Source organism: Rutidosis leptorrhynchoides, chromosome 8, assembly GCF_046630445.1.
Source record: "Rutidosis leptorrhynchoides isolate AG116_Rl617_1_P2 chromosome 8, CSIRO_AGI_Rlap_v1, whole genome shotgun sequence".
NCBI lineage: Eukaryota > Viridiplantae > Streptophyta > Magnoliopsida > Asterales > Asteraceae > Rutidosis > Rutidosis leptorrhynchoides.
Window position 1 is genome coordinate 13,002,637 of NC_092340.1, and position 19,953 is coordinate 13,022,589.

General features: G+C 34.0%; 1 long non-coding RNA gene across 2 annotated transcripts; it reads right to left on the reverse strand.

Moving 5' to 3' along the window:
* Positions 1-11,495: 11,495 nt before the first annotated feature.
* Positions 11,496-13,024, reverse strand: LOC139864933 (uncharacterized). 2 transcript variants are annotated; one of them, XR_011764542.1, is made up of 3 exons: positions 12,898-13,024; positions 12,686-12,822; positions 11,496-12,594 (listed from the first exon to the last, which is right to left on the reverse strand). It is a non-coding gene; the product is annotated as an uncharacterized lncRNA (long non-coding RNA). The 2 variants fall into 2 exon arrangements; XR_011764541.1 differs by having other exon boundaries at positions 11,496-12,611.
* Positions 13,025-19,953: the final 6,929 nt, after the last annotated feature.

Consider the following 19,953-nt stretch of genomic DNA (forward strand, 5'->3'; position numbering starts at 1 on the left):
TGGAACAACCATAGACACTCTATATGCAGTAATGTTTGAGTTAGCTATACAGGGTTGAGGTTGATTCCAAAAATATATATACTTTGAGTTGTGATCTAGCCTGAGATGTGTATACACTGGGTCGTGGATTGATTCAAGATAATATATATCAATTTATTTCTGTACATCAAACTATGGACAACTAGTTGTAGGTTACTAACGAGGACAGCTGGCTTAATACACTTAAATCATTAAAACGTAATAAAAAGTGTTGTGAATATATTTCGATCATACTTTGATATATATGTACATATTTGTTATAGGTTCGTGAATCGACCAGTGGCCAAGTCTTACTTCCCGACGAAGTAAAAATCTGTGAAAGTGAGTTATAGTCCCATTTTTAAAATCTAATATTTTTGGGATGAGAATACATGCAGTTTTATAAATGTTTTACAAAATAGACACAAGTATGCGAAACTACATTCTATGGTTGGATTATTAAATCGAATATCGACCTTCAAGTCTGGTAGCCTAAGAATTAGGGAAATGGCCCCTAATTGACGCGAATCCTAAAGATAGATCTATTGGGCTTAACAACCCCCATTCAGGTTATGGATGGTTTAGTACTTCGAGATTATTATACAGATGAGAGGTTCTGTTTTGGGGATATTCTATGCATTAAGTTAACGTCGGTTACCAGGTGTTCAACATATGAATGATTTTTATGCACTTGCTAGTGTAATGATATTTATGAAAAATGAGAAATCTTGTGGTCTATTATTATGATTTGATAATATATAGGTTAAACCTATAACTCACCAACATTTTTGTTGACGTTTTAAGCATTATTAAGAGCTTCCCCCTGTTGCATACTAAAATAAGGACAAGATTTGGAGTCCAAGCTTGTATGATATTGTGTAAAAACTGCATTCAAGAAAACTTACTTTGATGTAATATATTTTTATTGTAAACCATTATGTAATGATCATGTGTAAACGGTATATTTTAGATTATCATTATGCGATAATCTACGTAATGTTTTTTAAACCTTTATCGATAAAATAAAGGTTATGGTTGTTATAAAAATGAATGCAGTCTTTGAAAAACGTCTCATATAGAGGTCAAAACCTCGAGACGAAATCAATTAATATGGAACGTTTATAATCAATATGAACGGGACATTTCACAGTGTAGAGTCTATAAACGCTCTATCAAGACATGCTCGTAAACTACACGTTTGCATGTTGTTGGAATTTTTTCATTGTTCAATACAGGATTGGTATTTCAAACATCGCAACAAATCAGTTAGTCTTACTTCACCGGTTACTCCATATTTTGAACGTAAACTGGCCAAAAGGACGGACAAATCAAGAAGACGGCGAGCATTTCCATCGACAAACGATCTAATAGAGGTACATGATGGACGAAAAAATGGGTTTGTTAATCTACAAGATAAAACTTGTTCATGTGGTCAATGACAATTATCAGCCATACCTTGCGGTCATGTGATTGCATCAGCACGACTCTTCGGAGTGGAGGATATTAGTTGTTATGTATCACATTGGTTCACCTCTCAAACATTCATAAATACGTATTCCGAACACATTCTTCCTCTCCCCCATCGGTCTGAATGGTCGGATTCGGGACCCGGGATTTTGCAAATTGTACACCCCCCAGTTCTAAAGAAAAGACAACCTGAACGTCCTAAAGGTAAAAAAACGCATTCCTTCAAAAAGTGAAGAAACTACAAAAAAAGTAAGAACTTGTAGACGTTGCAACGAACCAGGTCATTCTCGATCAACATGCCCAGCTGCTTATGACCGAACAGGTGAATCAACTTCTCAACGGTCGAGAAACACAACCTCAAAGTCGAAAGAGACAGTCGAACCATCTCAAGCTTATCAATATCAGTTTTATCCAACGTACAGTTTAGGTAGTAATTAGTTCCCGGAATAAGTTTATTTTCAGGAACATTTTAAGGTGTGATTTCGTCCATTGTTGTAATATTGCTTAATTTTTATTTTATGATGTGATTTCGTGTGTTATTTCATATCTTTATTTTTTATTTTATGTTGTAAAAAACAGGCGCAAGGTCGCAAGATGCACCTTGCGCCTGATACTAAACAAGGCGCAGGGTCGCAAGAAGCACCTTGCGTCTAATACTAAACAGGGCGCAAAGACGTAAGAAGCACCTTGCGCAGACTACTAAAAACAAAGCGCAAGGTCGCAAGATGCTACTTGCGCCTGATGCTAAACACGAGGCCCCAAGGTCGCAAGAAGAACCTTGCGCCCTCGAACACAATGAGACGCAAGGTCGCAAGGTCTAATTAATTACCTTTGCGCCTGCAAAAAAACAGTTTTGGACCTTTTCACAATTTACAACATTTACAGTTTTATATACAACTTACATATTTAAATACAGTATTAAAAATACAACCTCAGTTACCAACTTTTTCTTTCGGTGGGGGTTCCTGGGTATCAAAGCGTGCACGAAAGAAGGTCTTGGCCAATCTCAGTCTGTAGTCTTCTGCAGCCTTTTTAGGATCTCCAATGTTGGGAATTTCATCCCACCCAAAGATCACCCTCTCCATATAGATGCAGACCCAAACACCACAGTCTCCATTACCACCACTTTGCACTGGCACGACTGGTGCTGCCTCGGTCATTAACTCTATACTCTCCTTATTTTCCAAGTATTCAACAATCTGGGAGTCTTGCCTTTGGTTAAAGTAATCAATTACTTTTAAGTATACAGGCAATTGATCTCCCAGATCTTTGGTGAGCTTGGCCAATTCTTGATCAGCATGACCGAGCAAACTATCATACACCTATATCTTCAGATCTTCCAAGTTCAACACAATGAGAATAAAGTGTTCAGCATCGTAAAAGTGAACGGGGATCAAAATCTGCAATGATTATTACACAATATTAGCTGAACTGAAGTAGGTGCAAGGACGCAAGACCACACCTTACGCCTGATGCAAGGGCACAGGAAACACCTTGCGACTTAACTTAAACACGAGTCGCAAGGACGCAAGGAAGACCTTGCGCATGGCCTAAACGAGACGCAAGGTCGCAAGACTGAACCTTGCGCCTGTTCCAGAACATCTCAAATTTTAAAATTTAAAGGGGGAATTAAAACAAACCTTATCACAATGGGCCCAAGATGGATATAGCTCATCACTACCATCCCCTAGTCCAATCAAATACATATAATCAGGTGGATTCTTCCCTGTGATGGCTACTTCTCCAATTTTCTCCGCTTCTTTCCGTTTCTCTTCCTCCTTTTGTGTATCATCATAATAGGACTGAAACGCTGCAAGCCTAGAAAGGAAACCCAATGGCATCACAGTCCATTGAGAACTACAAGCAAATGAGTCGGTCGGGATAACAGGAGTGGAATACTGGCTTGCTCGGGGGAGAACCCTCTGACGATATCTCAACATAAGTGTAGCCCATCCATCAATATGCTACAATTGTGATAAAATAAATATGTTAGACATTAACTGAGATTTTCAAGAATTAAAACAAATAAGCAAGAAATTTACTAAGTTTTCCAAGTAACCAGAATATCCAAGACCATGTAACCTGATCCAAAACTCAGGTGTGAGGTATAAAAATTGTTCGTTCTGAAAAACGAACATGCACCACATTTCTTGCTTATTTTCCGCCATACACTTCGGATCTTTTGAAGGCCCGACGTGCTTTCTACCATCTCTCCAAGCATTTGGTGGTGGTGGTAGTAGAGTTCCTTGATCATTCACTAGTTTGTCTATCATCGACCAAACTTCCTCGTCAGTAACCCAATCCTTTTGCGACCTTTTACGCTTTTTCACAATCAGAGCAACAACAGTTTCTTCAACATTAGGGTGAGGTTCTTCTTTTTCTTGTTATTCAGTATCCAGATTAACAACCTCCTCAGCCTCAGACACCCTCAGCCTTTTCACTTTCCGAGCAACATCATCTGACAGCTGTGATTTAAAGAAGTCAGTCAAGATGGCGCAAGGTACACCTTGCGCCAGACGCAAGGACGCAAGGTATGACCTTGCGCCACATTTTTAACGAAGGCGCAAGGTCGTAAGATGTAATCTTGCGCCTGTTTAGCTAAACAGGCGCAAGGACGTAAGGTATGACCTTGCGCCTATTTTTTGTTACAAAATCAGCCTGTTTAGTTACAAAAATTAATAAAAAAAAGTGCAAGTATAAGGTAAAAAAACTGTAATTATAGGCTTACCTTCTCGATTGGTTTTCTGTATCCCGGTGTTGTGAAAGGGGAGCTTAGTACACGTGTTGGTCGTCGATCTCTCATTCCACGTCTAATCCGTTGAGCTGATTTGTCGTTTTCATTGTCTGAGAAGGATCGACCAAGTAAATCCTCATATTGATGTTGCTCTTGTTCTGATAATCGTTTCTCTTGTTCAGATATACGTTTCTCGTGATCATTTATTTGTTTTCTACACTCTTGCAGCTCTTTTTCTTGCATATCCATCCATTTCACCAAAGAATTGTATAATTCCTTTGCATTAGTAGATATGTTTGTTTGAGACTGAGATTGAGATTGAGATTGAGACTGAGACTGTGCTCCACCACCATGTTCCTCATCTTGCAGCTCATCTTCAACGGGTTCTTCAACTTCCTCATCAACTTCCGTCCCTTCAAAGTGTTGGCAACTTTTTATCCACCATTGACATCCACTCTCAACATCAGTGGGATGCAGAGTACGAAAAGGTCGTTTATTCTTGAGACAATCATCCTGTACAACAACAGCAAAGTTAAAAACACAGGCGCAAGGACGCAAGGTGAAATGTCCTGTTCATATTGATTATAAACGTTCCATATTAATTGATTTCGTCGCGAGGTTTTGACCTCTATATGAGACGTTTTTCGAAGACTGCATTCATTTTTAAAACAACCATAACCTTTATTTTATCTATAAAGGTTTAAAAGCATTACGTAGATTATCAAATAATGATAATCTAAAATATACCGTTTACACACGACCATTACATAATGGTTTACAATAAGAATATATTACATCAAAAATAAGTTTCTTGAATGCAGTTTTTACATAATATCATACAAGCATGGACTCCAAATTTTGTCCTTATTTTAGTATGCAACAGCGGAAGCTCCTAATAATCACCTGAGAATAAACATGCTTAAAACGTCAACAAAAATGTTGGTGAGTTATAGGTTTAACCTATATATTATCAAATCATAATAATAGACCACAAGATTTCATATTTCAATATACATCCCATACATAGAGATAAAAATCATTCATATGGTGAACACCTGGTAACCGACATTAACAAGATGCGTATTCTCCGGGAAATCCTTCGGACATGATAATAACGAATTCGAAGTACTAAAGCATCCGGTACTTTGGATGGGGTTCGTTAGGCCCAATAGATCTATCTTTAGGATTCGCGTCAATTAGTAGATCGGTTTACTAATTCTTAGGCTACCAAGTAAAAGGGGCATATTCGGCTTCGATCATTCACCCATATAATGTAGTTTCATTTACTTGTGTCTATTTCATAAAACATTTATAAAACTGCATGTATTCTCATCCCAAAATATTAGATTTTAAAAGTGGGACTATAACTCACTTTCACAGATTTTTACTTCGTCGGGAAGTAATACTTGGCCACTGGACGATTCACGAACCTATAACAAATATGTACATATATATCAAAATATGTTCAAAATATATTTACAACACTTTTAATACATTTTGATGTTTTAAGTTTATTAAGTTAGCTGTCCTCGTTAGTAACCTACAACTAGTTGTCCACAGTTAGATGTACAGAAATAAATCGATATATATTATCTTGAATCAATCCACGACCCAGTGTATACACGTCTCAGGCTAGATCACAACTCAAAGTATATATATTTTTGGAATCAACCTCAACCCTGTATAGCTAACTCCAACATTACTGCATATAGAGTGTCTATGGTTGTTCCAAATAATATATATACATGGGTCGATATGATATGTCAAAACATTTGCATACGTGTCTATGGTATCCCAAGATTACATAATATATTAGAATACATGTATAATACAATATAAGTTAGGTAGGATATGATTTGTATAGATTTGTTAAACATTTCCCGTAGCTAAAAAGATCAAAAATATCCAATCTTGTTTTACCCATAACTTCTTCATTTTAAATCCGTTTTGAGTGAATTCAATTGCTATGGTTTCATATTGAACTTAAGTTTATGAATCTATATAGAAAAGGTATAAGTTTATAGTCAGAAATACAGGTTACAAGTCATTTTTGTAAGAGGTAGTCATTTCAGTCGAAAGAACGACGTCTTGATGACCATTTTGAAAAACATACTTCCACTTTGAGTTTAACCATGACTTTTGGATATAGTTTCATGTTCATAAGAAAAATCATTTTTCCAGAAGAACAACTTTTAAATCAAAGTTTATCATAGTTTTTAATTATCAAACCCAAAACAGCCCGCGGTGTTACTATGACGGCGTATGTCCGGTTTTACGGTATTTTTCGTGTTTCCAGGTTTTAAATCATTAAGTTAGCATATCATCATATAGATATATAACATGTGTTTAGTTGATTTTAAAAGTCAAGTTAGAAGGATTAACTTTTGTTTGCGAACAAGTTTAGAATTAACTAAACTATGTTCTAGTGATTTCAAGTTTAAACCTTCGAATAAGATAGCGTTATATGTATGAATCGAATGATGTTATGAACATCATTACTACCTCAAGTTTTGTGGATAAACCTACTGGAAAAGAGACAAATGGATCTAGCTTCAAAGGATCCTTGGATGGCTTGAAAGTTCTTGAAGCAGAATCATGACACGAAAACAAGTTCAAGTAAGATCATCACTCGAAATAAGATTGTTATAGTTATAGAAATTGAACCAAAGTTTGAATATGTGTATTACCTTGTATTCTAAAGATATCTTACTGTAAATAAGAAAGATTTTGAGGTTGGATGATCACTTTACAAGATTAGAAGTAAGCTAGCAAACTTGGAAGTATTCTTGATTGTATGAAACTAGAACTTATAGAATTTATGAAGAACACTTAGAACTTGAAGATAGAACTTGAGAGAGATCAATTAGATGAAGAAAATTGAAGAATGAAAGTGTTTGTAGGTGTTTTTGGTCGTTGGTATATGGATTAGATATAAAGGATGTGTAATTTTGTTTACTTGTAAATAAGTCATGAATGATTACTAATATTTTTGTAATTTTATGAGATATTTCATGCTAGTTGCCAAATTATGGTTCCCACATGTGTTAGGTGACTCACATGGGCTGCTAAGAGCTGATCATTGGAGTGTTTATACCAATAGTACATACATCTAAAAGCTGTGTATTGTACTAGTACGAATACGGGTGCATACGAGTAGAATTGTTGATGAAACTGAACGAGGATGTAATTGTAAGCATTTTTATTAAGTAGAAGTATTTTGATAAGTGTATTGAAGTCTTTCAAAAGTGTAGGAATACATATTAAAACACTACATGTATATACATTTTAACTGAGTCGTTACATGTAAATGTTGATTTGAAACCTTTAAGTTAACGATCATGTTAAATGTTGTTAACCCAATGTTTATTATATCTAATGAGATGTTAAATTATTAAATTATCATGATATTATGATATATTAATATATCTTAGTATGATATATATACAGTTAAATGTTGTTACAACGATAATCGTTACATATATGTCTCGTTTCGAAATCATTAAGTTAGTAGTCTTGTTTTTACATATGTAGTTCATTGTTAATACACTTAATGACATGTTTACTTATCATTTATCATGATTAAACATAGTGTATCAATATCTTAATATGATTCATATGTATTTAGTAAGACGTTGTTATAACGATAATCGTTATATATACCGTTTCGAGTTTCTTAATTCAATAAACTCAATTTTACGTATATAACTCATTGTTAAAATACCTAATGAGATACTTACTTATCATAATATCATGTTAACTATATATATAATCATATATATGTCATCATATAGTTTTTACAAGTTTTAACGTTCGTGAATCACCGGTCAACTTGGGTGGTCAATTGTCTATATAAAACCTATTTCAATTAATCAAGTCTTAACAAGTTTGATTGCTTAACATGTTGGAAACATTTAATCATGTAAATAACAATTTTATTTAATATAAATAAACATGGAAAAGTTCGGGTCACTACACAAGGTGAACCTTGCGTCTTCTATTTAACGAGGCGCAAGGACGCAAGACAAACCTTGCGCCTCGTTAATGATGATGCAAGACTACTCTTGCGTTGGCCAAAAGACCTAAGATGACGGCGCAAGGGCGCAAGGATTAATCTTGTGACTCGTAAATGACCACACAAGTCTTAATCTTGTGTAGCCTCAAAAATACAGGCGCAAGGTCGCAAGAATGGACCTTGCGCCTACAATACGCAAGGACGCAAGATTGATCTTGCGCCCATCACAGAACCCATATTATCCTATATTTTTAATTTGTATTCTTCCAGCACCAACAAAATTTTTATATTATAAACAATACTTACCATAACGTTTAGTAGATGCAGGTACTCAGTGACTGAAAAAGACTCAGCCGATGAACGTTTCCAAAATAAGGCCCTCGGTACTCCATTCTTGTCTGTCTTGTGGGCAAAACTTTTAATGGTTCGTCGATATGCCTCAAGAATCCAAATCTACCAAATTAAATAAATAAGGACGCATTAAATAATATACGATTCAAATGTAGTAATATTATCCAAATATACCAAACTTTTATTTTTATTTACCTTAAATGACCACAAAAAACCCGCCAAAGTATAACCCTTTCCGACCTCTAACTGACTTTCCCGAGCTTGAAATCCATCTTTAACTACGGGGTAAGTGGCATCCCAAATACGATTACCCCACGGGTAGTCATTCAATTTAGCAAAGTCTTCGACTAACCATAGGTATTTTTTGCTCACCACATGAATCACTTGCTTACCCATAAATGCTCTCTCCACAATCAAAATAATGGCTAGTCGCACGACATCTTCATCACTAACCACAAAATCATCACCATTATATAAAAGCTTTTGGATATCGGTAATTGTAATGTTTGCATTATCTTTACGTTTTGGGAAACAACGTCTAATCGGTGGTGTTTCTACATCATAACTTCTGGGAATGTAATGTGCCATGTCCGTGCGATGACTAAACCTAAACCCCGTGATGAGACAAAATTCCCGCCTTCTAAATCTAATTTTGAAATTCGGACGGAAAGTAAACCATATTTCCTCATCATCAGCTGGGTACTTTTCGTCTATTCCTATCGGTCGCTCACTTTTTCTTTGGAGCATTGCATGTACAAGGCCCGGATCATTGCCCGTGTATAGAAGATCTAGCCAAGGACCAAAACAAGTTCCCCTAAAAAAATTTTGTTGATTTTCAGTCATTAATGCCTTTAGTTGAGGTATAACATTCAACATATTCTTCATCGTCAACTTCGCCTCAACATATCCCTGAAACAGACAGTTTTTCAGCAAAAATGTACAGGCGCAAGGACGCAAGTATTACCTTGCGTCTGGTTTATCACACAGGCGCAAAGACGCAAGCCGAGCCTTGCGCCAACTACTTCGAACAAGCGCAAGGACGCAAGAAGTACCCTGCGCCTATACCAGCTTGTAGTTTTATGCCACGACTAACAATCGTGTTCCAGTTTTTAGAATATGTTAGTTACCAAAGAATGTAACTCAAACAAATCTTGCAACAGTTTAATTGAGTTTTGCATCACCAAGCTCGTTGAAGCATTACATCGAACACTTGGTGTGCAACATAACTTATAAATCAATTTCGACATAATAAATGAGTAATCGAACGAGAATAGTTAAAAAGGATAAACTTACCTGATCTTGTGACATCTTGATGGAGTTTTTTGTCGGTTTTTTATCTTCGCCTTTATCTCAGAAAGCCAATCGTGGTGGTGATGGTGATGGTGTGGTGGCGGAGATGATGTATTGATGGTGGTGGTGATGGTGATGCTGGTGGTGGTGGTGATGTAATGGTGATTCTCAGAAGAAGGGTCGCAAGGGGGTCGCAAGTGCAAGGTTCTTCGTAATCGTCGTTGGTCGCAAAGAGGTCGCAAGGAGTCAGTCTGTCGGTGTGTTTGTGTATGTGGTGTCTGTATCGCATATTTGACCTAATTTATTAAGACTAGGACGCAAGGACGCAAGGCGCAAGGACGCAAGGTCTCTTGCGCCTTGCGCGGGCAATTTGTCAATTTTTTTTTTTTTTTGGTTCCAGCTCAGAAAGGGGTAAAAAAAAATGGGTAAATAGGTGATTGGCCAATTATTTAATCTTGTATTTAAGATTTGTGTCTTTCACGATGAAAGTATTTTAACTTTGAATAGTGAACAATTCAGTATCATATTTCATTTTCAAGGTTAAAAACAAATGTACATTAAATACTGAATAGTTCAACATTCAATATTGAACTATTCAATTAAGAGATAATTAAAAAAACTACTGTAAAAGATACTTGATGTTTTCATACTCACGTGTTTATACCTTCCAGTTTTTAGTAGAAGAGTGGTAGGAACCTAAGTTCCGATACCATGTAATTGAATAGAAACTCGTAGGTGATTTGTATTATTGATCCACTATTTATAGAATACAATGAAACCCTTAACTAATATAATTAACCTAATGGACCGAGCACGACTATACAATTAGGTTGGACCAATCATCTTCTAATACAATGTCTAATACTCCTCCGTAGTTAGAGTGGGAGTAAATTACAGACGCTCAGGAAGGTAAATACATAATATAGTGATATAAACATTTGGAACATTGTAAACAAAAAAATACAACCAAGTCTTCATGATGTAGTGGCTTGAGAATCATGCTTTTTTTGTTGTTGATATAAGGAAGGGAAAAAAAAATCGACGGAGAAAAAAAAATGGAAGAGGAAAAGGTAAGAAGACAGAAATAGATGAGATATGTAATCTTACTAGATTTAAAAGCCCGTGTGTTGCACGGGGACTCTTAAGCAAACTAACTCAAAACGTAAAATGTTATATCATTTGACGGTATGATAATGAAAATCTCACAAATATCGTAGTGCGTCAAATAAACATAAGTTGTTCACTTTATTATTATACAAACACAATCATGTTGTTTATTATATGAACTTATACATACAATTCCATTGCTCGACTTGTAAATCAAAATTTGCTCCCGTTCACATATCTGCATATCCACTGGGTTACAGAAGTAACTAAATCGCACAATGGGGCTAAAAAAATTGCACGTTAGAGGATGATTCAGGATAATGAAAATCTCATATTTGTAGATGTTAATTGAAGTATCCCAGAAGAGTGTATGTGGCCCGATAATCTTCTCCACAAAGGTAGAAACCAAATGATACAAATGAGAAGACGACGGCCTGTGAAAAACCTAGTAGGCAGGAGCTAAAAAAAATTGTACATTAAAGGATGATTCACGATAAGAATCCGTATCATTTTCAGTCTCCCATTTTAGCTAAAGTATACATTGATCTACTAATGACCACCTTCAGATTAAATTGAAATCGCTCAAAAATCATTATTGTATTCCATGTACCATTGGATGAGGATTTGTTTACCCATATTAAAGACACCGACAAAACAATCTATGTATACATGTACAAAATCATTTACCTTGTCAACAACCGAAAACATTACAGTTATGATCAAAACATTACAGTTACAAAATCATCTACCTTGTATACGCGTCGTAGCATATGCTACAATGACCAAGACGTCGGGACCATTATGAAACCTGCACCACGAACATGATATAAGAACACAAATACTTTAAATCCAACAAACTGTTTAAAAAGAACAAACCCAATAGTTGTAAAAAACCTTGTCTTGCGGTCTGTCAGTCTTTGGAGCCCAATGTACCTTGTACACAATATTATATACATGGACTATAGAAAAGAATTTGGTAGATTAAATTAAGCATAATTGCAAGAATCTGTATGAGCATCAACATAGCCATGACCAAAGAACGACTACTAAGAAATTATGAACATTTAGTGAACTGTATAAAAATGAGTACTAAAAAGATAAGTAAAATATAAATTGGTAATACCTTCACAGTCAATGTGCATTACCCGCAGTCTAAAAATGTGGCCATTTGAAATGCAGGCTGCAATGTGACCATCACCCGTAACACACTGCGTCCAACCATCTAATTTGACATATTTGTTTAAGAGAAACTATCGGTACATAAATATATAAAATAAATAATTCTATAAGATATATTATTGAATAACTCAACTTGGCTTCACCACATTCCACAGATTGTTTTTACATATTGTGTCCAATCCAGGGCTTATCAATTACCCATTTGACCCATTAAAGATAACACATGATTAAAATCAACTGACTCACATATTAATGATCAACTGATAGGCATTAGTGTTTTGAAATGTATAGTTTTTAAAATCATCAGTCAAATGAATACATACCCATTTTCAGAATCTGATTAAATCATCAAACATTAGTTTTTCAAGTGTAACTCTAGAGACCTTAGATCAAAGAAGTCTAACTCAGGAGACATAATTTCATATCTGCTTTTGTTCTGCATGACACCATCATCTACAATAGAAAGCATGTTGTATCTAGTAAGTTTATTTAATAATTTTGTTGAATGACCACTTTCTCAAAATTACCTGTATGTAAGGCCATAAGTCCATAACCAAATACCAACATGATATATCCCGCTTTGATGAGCAAATGTATTAGTACCAAGTACCACCAATGATCGCCTTATGCGGCTGCACTTGCATTCTAGTAATATATTTTCCACCTATATAATAAAAATGCACAGTGAATTCCAAACATGACTAATAATAAAACGTTGATAAATCACTGATCATCTTACCAGTCATGACAATGTGTCATGTATAAATTCTAGTGTTGAGACCCATCCAAAAACCATCATTTTCATATTATAGCCATTACCACCTCTATTACAACAAAAATTAAGGCATCCAATAGCTATAAGAAGCTTCAACTTTTAAGCTTCATAGACCCCGAGTGGCGTTGAAAATTGATCAAGATGTCTGAAAGTAACCTGTTCCAGAGAAGCATGATCAACCCTCTCAAGTATTCCTACTTGAGTTAACAAAACAAACAAAAAAGTTTGAGATAAACCACAAACTTTAATTAACAAAAAGTTTGAAGTAAACCACAATCATCTTCACTTCCCAGTTCTAATAATGTTATGAGTTTGACATTAACAAATTCATATTGTTAGAACACGTCATTAGTAAGTAGCAATAATATTGACTTTAAAGTAAGAATCACATCACTTTACAATTAAGACGTATCTGCGTAATTTATATATCCATTCAAGTATTTAATCATAAACTTCCTTCTTCACCTGACAACCCTTTAAAAAGCAATTTAAGATGACCTTAATCAAGTCAAATAAAGTTACCTGTTTATGATAGAAAATACTGTTTACACCCGTTATCCAGCTGCCTATTTTGACACACATAAGAGATTACATTACCTTTCACTTATGCACACTCACAATGCAATTCTGTAGCTTTACAAAAAAAGAATATGACCATTATCTAACCTTTGCAATCTTTACTCGCCAGTTTTATCAAAATGCAATTGTAGGTCGACTTCACATCCTTCACAATATGCACTTGCAATCATTACGGATTAATTTAGAATGTTCTTAATTAGAATTCAACAAATTACTGACACATGACACAATATAATGAGAAACATATAACTGCATACAATTCAAATATATAACAGAATATCATCAAATTTGTAACGACAGTCATGGTTGTGTTACATGTTATGCACCTAAATTATATCTACATCTACAAACACTTAATTATTACCATTACCATTCACCATCAACTATATAGAAAAAAATGATTCATGTATTAGAGAAAGCGAACAGCAATCAACATTCGATTTCACGTACTTTATTGTAATTAGATCAGAGAAGCTAAAAAACAATATCATTTAAGCGATGAATAGTAGATTGCAAAGCTTACATGAAATAGAGATGCCAAGTCATGAACCCATATGGCCTTTTATCAGTTATAGTTAGAAAAAACCGATCTTTGGTTAAAACTTTATACTCTCTTCTTAGGTAAACCAAAATCGAATATGCAATTTCAATTAAAAAACATAAATTTAACAATGACATTTCATAGAACACATGGTGTGCATCCATCAAAAACATACATTTATGTATAGCTTATGAATGTGTCTACCTTGCGAATGTAAATTACCAAAAAAAAAAAAAAAAAAGAGGTGAACACAGAAAAATTCAAGTGAAACAATAAGCACTACAATCGACTAATTAAAAAAGGCACCTTTAAATCATACCCGTCTTTCAATCGGTTGAAATCTCGCCATTATAGATTCCTCGGTACCGCAGAATCCTAAAAACACAGATGTAATCACAATTGTTGGTTGTTTGAGATCATTGACAAATAAGACAGGACCGTTATTAAAACAGGGAAGATCTGAGTACCGTTATTAAGCAAGAATGCCGCTTCTGCTTCGATTTATTTTTACAGGGCTAGCAAACTGATTCATTGATCGATTTATTTTAATGTGTGGGTGTTTCTTTGGGAATGGATTTGGAAACGATGAAACGCTAGAAACGAATTGTTAGTTTATGATTAGATCTGAAGGCAGTTTGATATAATCGACCGAGATTTGTGGATTTTGAATTTTGAAACCCTAAACTGAATAGAGCGTGCGTATTAGTCTGCAAGTTAGAAGGACACGCGTCAGTGTTACAAAATTAATCAATTTTATAATTCAAAACTATGAGAAAAAGGTATTTTGTGAGATTGAATACTGGTATGACACGTGTCTGGTTTATGCTCATGATTTATGTGTATATAAAAGATATAAAAGAAAAGATAAAAGAAAAGATAAAAGATAAAAGATATTCTTTCAAAGGAAAGGATTTAAAGAAATTAATATCAATCAATATCAATAAATTTAATAATTTAAAAAGGAACGTATAAATTTAATAATTTAAAAAGGAACGTATAGAGTAATTATTAGAAACTTTTCAAAATGAAAAGAAATGATATTTGGAAGGAATAAGATAACTAGGAGATATTTTTTTTTTTTTTTCATTTTTATGAAAGAAGAGAAAAAAAGAAAATAATACTCCGTATGAGATAGAAAATAATAAAACAACACTCGTTGCGACGGTAAAGATTCAAGAATAGATGAACGATATAGATTTCAAAGATGACAACAAAAGAGATTTTTTTTTTTTTTTAGATTTAGTAAAATTAAAATCAAACAACAGAAGAAAGAGTGTAGTTGATTCCAAGCTTTGCTTGTGACAAAACACGTGATATACGAATTCGATAGTGGTCCAATAAAGAGAAAGAGAAATAGTAACAGTGATTGGAGAATAAAAGAGTAGAAGAAAAGAAAACGGCTAAGTAGTGCCCGCTGGTTGAGGTTGATAAGAGGAGAAGGGAAGCTAGTAGGAAAGAAAAGATTCGCGGACGGGGAACGCGAAAGAGAGAGAGAGTAAGAAAGGCGGCAGACCGTAACATGGTGGCGGCGGCAGACCAGTTTTGGTGGCGGCGGCAGACCGGTTTTCAGTGGCGGCGGCGAAAAAAAGAAAGAAGAAAGTTGAACATCTAATACCATGTAATTGAATAGAAACGTGTAGGTGATTTGTATTATTGATCCATTATTTATAGAATAACTAATCTAATTAACCTAATGGACCGAGCCCGACTATACAATTGGGTTGGACCAATCATCTTCTAATACAATGTCTAATACCATCATCAACCATTCGTGCATTGTTCGACTTGAGAGCAAGCATTAACCTAATACCTTGCTTTTTATTTAAGAGATTGGCAATTGTGCACCTACAACCACCGAAGATTAACATATAATCAGTAGACCAATCAGTAAGATAACTAAAGGGAATAGTTGAAAACTTTATGGTAAAGGTTGACATATTCATGTTTCCTACAAATTTCCTAGTTATGGATATACCAGAGGGTATTAACACAATTATATTTCTAGGAAGACCGCTCATGAATAAGGGTACGTTTGATTACTTCTTAACTGAATGGTTCATCATTGAATGTTAAACTATCCTTCATTCAGTACGTTTGATAATGACATCTAAATAACAAATGATGTTGAATTGTTCTACAATCTATATCGAATAATGCAGAATGAAATACTCTATTAACATTTTAATACCCTAATCTATTCAAATTTTATTATTTAAATTTAAATTATATCTATAATATATGTCAATAATGATATTCTTTTATTTATTATTTTAATTTTAAAAGTTAAAGCATTAATTTTAAATTATTGACAAAAGATTATTTTTAATAATTATCAAAAATATTATTATTATTCTTCTTTTTAATAATGATGACAATTATTATTTTTAATAATTATCGAATATATTATTATTATTTAAAGATAACTTCAACTAAAATATTTTAATCATTTAACGTTTAATCATTCAATCAACCGTTCAATAAATATGATTATGAACTTGTGGGCATAGTCCAACGGTTCCTCACATGTCCTTTGAGTTATGTGATAGGTAGATGTCATGGATTTGATTCTTAGGGATGACATGATTTCCTTTAAAACAATTGAACACCAATAATGGTGGTATATATTGACCCTATATGGAGGTTTTACCGGATTCATTCATGGACCTCTACCCGGAACACTGCCCGAATGGATGCGTTCTCGGGTACCGTCGATCGGGTTTCCGCCCGAACGTGTGTGTTACGTGCACATGATGAGAGTTGTTGAAATAACTGATCTACTATGCCTAAATAATCGTCGTTACAAAAAATATGATTATGTGCATGACCAAATCATTTAAAGAACAAGTTTGTTTTACACAAGGTTGCAAAATTCAGAAAAATCGGCCGAGTTCTCGCCGAGAAATCGTTTTGGATGCCGAGTTTTCTTTTTGGAATCGGCTAAAAAATCGGTCAACGATCGATAAATTGAGTTTCTAGGCCAAAACTGAAATGTCTCGTTCATATTGATTATAAACGTTCCATATTAATTGATTTCGTTGCGAGGTTTTGACCTCTATATGAGACGTTTTTCAAAGACTGCATTCATTTTTAAAACAACCATAACCTTTATTTTATCAATAAAGGTTTTAAAAACATTACGTAGATTATCAAATAATGATAATCTAAAATATACTGTTTACACACGACCATTACATAATGGTTTACAATAGAAATATATTACATCGACATATGTTTCTTGAATGCAGTTTTTACACAATATCATACAAACATGGACTCCAAATCTTGTCTTATTTTAGTATGCAACAGCGGAAGCTCTTAGTATTCACATGAGAATAAACATGCTTTAAACGTCAACAAAAATGTTGGTGAGTTATAGGTTTAACCTATATATATCAAATCGTAACAATAGACCACAAGATTTCATATTTCAATACACATCCCATACATAGAGATAAAAATCATTCATATGGTGAACACCTGGTAACCGACATTAACAAGATGCATATATAAGAATATCCCCATCATTCCGGGACACCCTTCGGATATGATATAAATTTTGAAGTACTAAAGCATCCGGTACTTTGGATGGGGTTTGTTAGGCCCAATAGATCTATCTTTAGAATTCGCGTCAATTAGGGTGTCTGTTCCCTAATTCTTAGATTACCAGACTTAATAAAAAAGGGCATATTCGATTTCGATAATTCAACCATAGAATGTAGTTTCACGTACTTGTGTCTATTTTGTAAATCATTTATAAAACCTGCATGTATTCTCATCCCAAAAATATTAGATTTTAAAAGTGGGACTATAACTCACTTTCACAGATATTTCCTTCCTCGGAAATAAGACTTGGCCACGGATCGATTCACGAACCTATACAAATTTGTACATATATATCAAAGTATGATCAAAATATAATTACAACCATTTTTATTATGTTTTAAAGAATTGAGTGTATTAAGTCAGCTGTCCTCGTTAGTAACCTACAACTAGTTGTCCACAGTTAGATGTACAGAAATAAATCGATATATATTATCTTGAATCAATCCACGACCCAGTGTATACACGTCTCAGGCTAGATCACAACTCAAAGTATATATATTTTTGGAATCAACCTCAACCCTGTATAGCTAACTCCAACATTACTGCATATAGAGTGTCTATGGTTGTTCCAAATAATATATATACATGGGTCGATATGATATGTCAAAACATTTGCATACGTGTCTATGGTATCCCAAGATTACATAATATATTAGAATACATGTATAATACAATATAAGTTAGCTAGGATATGATTTGTATAGATTTGTTAAACATTTCCCGTAGCTAAAAAGATCAAAAATATCCAATCTTGTTTTACCCATAACTTCTTCATTTTAAATCCGTTTTGAGTGAATCCAATTGCTATGGTTTCATATTGAACTTAAGTTTATGAATCTATATATAAAAGGTATAAGTTTATTGTCGGAAATACATCTTACAAGTCGTTTTTGTAAAGGTAGTCATTTCAGTCGAAAGAACGACGTCTAGATGACCATTTTGGAAAACATACTTCCATTTTGAGTTTAATCATGATTTTTGGATATAGTTTCATGTTCATAAGAAAAATCATTTTTCCAGAAGAATAACTTTTAAATCAAAGTTTATCATAGTTTTTAATTAACTAACCCAAAACAGCCCGCGGTGTTACTACGACAGCGTATATCCAGTTTTACGGTGTTTTTCGTGTTTCCAGGTTTTAAATCATTAAGTTAGCATATCATATAGATATAGAACATGTGTTTAGTTGATTTTAAAAGTCAAATTAGAAAGATTAACCTTTTTTTGCGAACAAGTTTAGAATTAACTAAACGATGTTCTAGTGATTACAAGTTTAAACCTTCAAATAAGATAGCTTTATATGTATGAATCGAATGATGTTATGAACATCATTACTACCTCAAGTTTTCTGGATAAAACTACTGGAAATGAGAAAAATGGATCTAGCTTCAAAGGATCCTTGGATGGCTTGAAAGTTCTTGAAGCAGAATCATGACACGAAAACAGTTCAAGTAAGATTTTCACTCGAAATAAGATTGTTATAGTTGTAGAAATTGAATCAAAGTTTGAATATGAATATTACTTTGAATTAGAAAGATAACCTACTGTAAATAACAAAGGTTCCTTGATCTTAGATGATTACTTGGAATGGATTAGAAAGCTTGGAAGTAGACTTGCAAACTTGGAAGTATTCTTGATTTTTATGAAACTATACGTATGGAATTTATGAAGAACACTTAGAACTTGAAGATGGAACTTGAGAGAGATCAATTAGATGAAGAAAATTGAAGAATGAAAGTGTTTGTAGGTGTTTTTGGTCGTTGGTATATGGATTAGATATAAAGGATATGTAATTTTGTTTTCATGTAAATAAGTCATGAATGATTACTAATATTTTTGTAATTTTATGAGATATTTCATGCTAGTTCTCAAATGATGGTTCCCACATGTGTTAGGTGACTCACATGAGCTGCTAAGAGCTGATCATTGGAGTGTATATACCAATAGTACATACATCTAAAAGCTGTGTATTGTACGAGTACGAATACAGGTGCATACGAGTAGAATTGTTGATGAAACTGAACGGGGATGTAATTGTAAGCATTTTTGTTAAGTAGAAGTACTTTGATATGTGCCTTGAAGTCTTTCAAAAGTGTAAGAATACATATCAAAACACAACATGTATATACATTCTAATGGAGTCGTTAAGTCTTCGTTAGTCGTTACATGTAAGTGTTGTTTTGAAACCTTTAAGTTAACGATCTCAATTAATGTTGTTAACCCAATGTTTATTATATCAAATGAGATGTTAAATTATTATATTATCATGATATTATGATGTATGAATATCTCTTAAT